The following is a 2,263-nucleotide window of genomic DNA, read 5'->3' on the forward strand; positions in this document are numbered from 1 at the left end:
TCACTCCCATAGGAATGTGGATTAAGATTGAGAACATGTCTTTTGCTGGGATACTCAATCTACCACCTATCATTTATGCTATTGTCCCATGGGACAGACCCAGAATTCACTATTAGGTACTTGCAAAAAAAGCATCTCATATCAATGTCTAAAAATAGGCTCTCTAATATTAGGAAATTTCATTTAGTGGTGATGAAGGACCTATATTTGTAAAAAGAATGTTGGTAAATTTTATTTTACATTTCAGTTATACAATTTAGGGTTTATATTTTTCCATTTGGCCTGCTTCGGTTGCTATTTTCCTTTTAAATTCTGTAATGACAAATCAGAGTTGAAAGTAGCCTTCAATGTAGATGTGAGTTGCTGTAGAATGGTAAGAGGTTGAATTTCTACTCCAAATTCAAATGTAATCCATGATATCTCCATGCTTTTGTCATGCTTCTGGGACACTGAAGTAAAGCAAGGATAAGGAAAATTGGAATTGCTACAGATGTGCATGGGTTTAAGTGTGGATAAATTTGAGGATGTCTGGTAGGAATAGCTTCATCTCATAAACCAGCTTTTGCCAACATCTAAGAAAAGACAATTTTCTATTAGTGTCATTGTTCAAAAGACAAATACACTAATTAGATTTTAAAGCTGTTGCTACTTAAGAAAGCTTAAACTTCTTGGATATTATTTTTAAATAGTTCCCCCCCATTGTTATTTGTGAACTAAATTCATACTTTGAAAAAATGCTTCCATGATACTGAAAAGCTGTGCGCAACTATTATTTCATTGAGGCAGGTATTTTGCATTTAGAATGAAAGTATGTTTAACCACAAGCAAAGTAATTTGGCTGTTTATGGGAGTTCCCAGTCAAAAAAAAAAATCAATGCTTTTATAAGCTGAATAAAATTTGGTTCAAAATACATTTTCTGCTCTTTAATTCAACGGTAGAGTTTTGACCACTGGGAAAAAATTTCCAGGAGACCAATTTTATCGACTTTCTTTTGATGTGAACACAATTATATTCTGAATGTAACAATGACTTCTAAGCAAGAAGAAAATTAAAAGTGAGTGCAGAGGTAGATCCCTTTTCTTGCTAGGACACTGGAAGTTCCCCTGAAAGGTAAAAGTTTACTCTTATTAGGAACCCTTTGTCTTTTAAATTCACTCCACTGAAGAATATTATGGCTGTGGTAATCTGTTGGCCCTATGTTTCCCATACAATCAGAATGATGAAAGATATTAATTTAAAACTATATTTGAGAAATAATTTTGAGAAATTTAAATATGTTTCTGTACCTCAGGACTTCTCAGTGCCTTTAATTTACTAATGTGCAATATAGTTTTCCAAAAGGGAGATGTCGTATATAGCATTTCTGAAACTTTTTAAAACTAGGAATAATTTTGCAAAGGATAATTGTTCTCCAAATTGAGAAAATGTTATGCTGTAACAGCATCATGAAACACACATGACCTACCCTCTGAAGGAACACCTTATTATATAACCTTGAAATGACAATGGACATCGTACTGAAAGGGTCACAATTGAACATGCCCCTCATATTTGATCCCTTGCCAAGTTCTATTGATTTAGCTTTCATGAGTTTGCTTGCATTTATCTAACCTTTTGTATTCTCTTGACACCATCCTAGGTCATGGTGTTATAATCTAATTGTCAAAAGTCTAGTTAGGCGACTCTCCTCTTTAGTAACATCATTATTATAAAGAACTCTTCTTTTTACAGTGATCTTTGCTTCACAGTTGGAACCTCTTCGCTGTCATGTAAGGGTTCAACTTCATTGTTGGCTTTGGGGAAGGGCAGCAAATCATCCTGGTTTTCCTGAGGCTGAAGAATTTCCTGGGATGTGGAATTTTTCAGTGCTGAAACCTGGGAAGTCCTGACAAAATGGGGACACATTGGTCATCTTACCAATTTTTGACAAGGGACCTTAAAGTAGTAGTTGGTTTTACTGCAAGTCTCACTAATGTACTTGAGAGTTGGATTCAGAAACTGAGTTTTTACTTGGTACTCCAATTCACTGACTCTAATCCTTTCTGCTCCTATATACCTGAGTCCCTTGCCATTTACTGTTTGGAAAGTCAGTTCTTTAGCAACTCTATTTCCTTCACAGACTGGAGGCCTGGCACGGAATTATTGTCCCTTCTGCTGAAAACAGGAGTCTGCTTATTGCCAGACTTCTCTGGATATGATATATAAAATATTTGCATTCTCACCTCTTGTTTGTTATGCAATTCTCCATCAATTGTCAGCCTT

Source organism: Dasypus novemcinctus, chromosome 1, assembly GCF_030445035.2.
Source record: "Dasypus novemcinctus isolate mDasNov1 chromosome 1, mDasNov1.1.hap2, whole genome shotgun sequence".
Classification (NCBI taxonomy): Eukaryota; Metazoa; Chordata; class Mammalia; order Cingulata; family Dasypodidae; genus Dasypus; species Dasypus novemcinctus.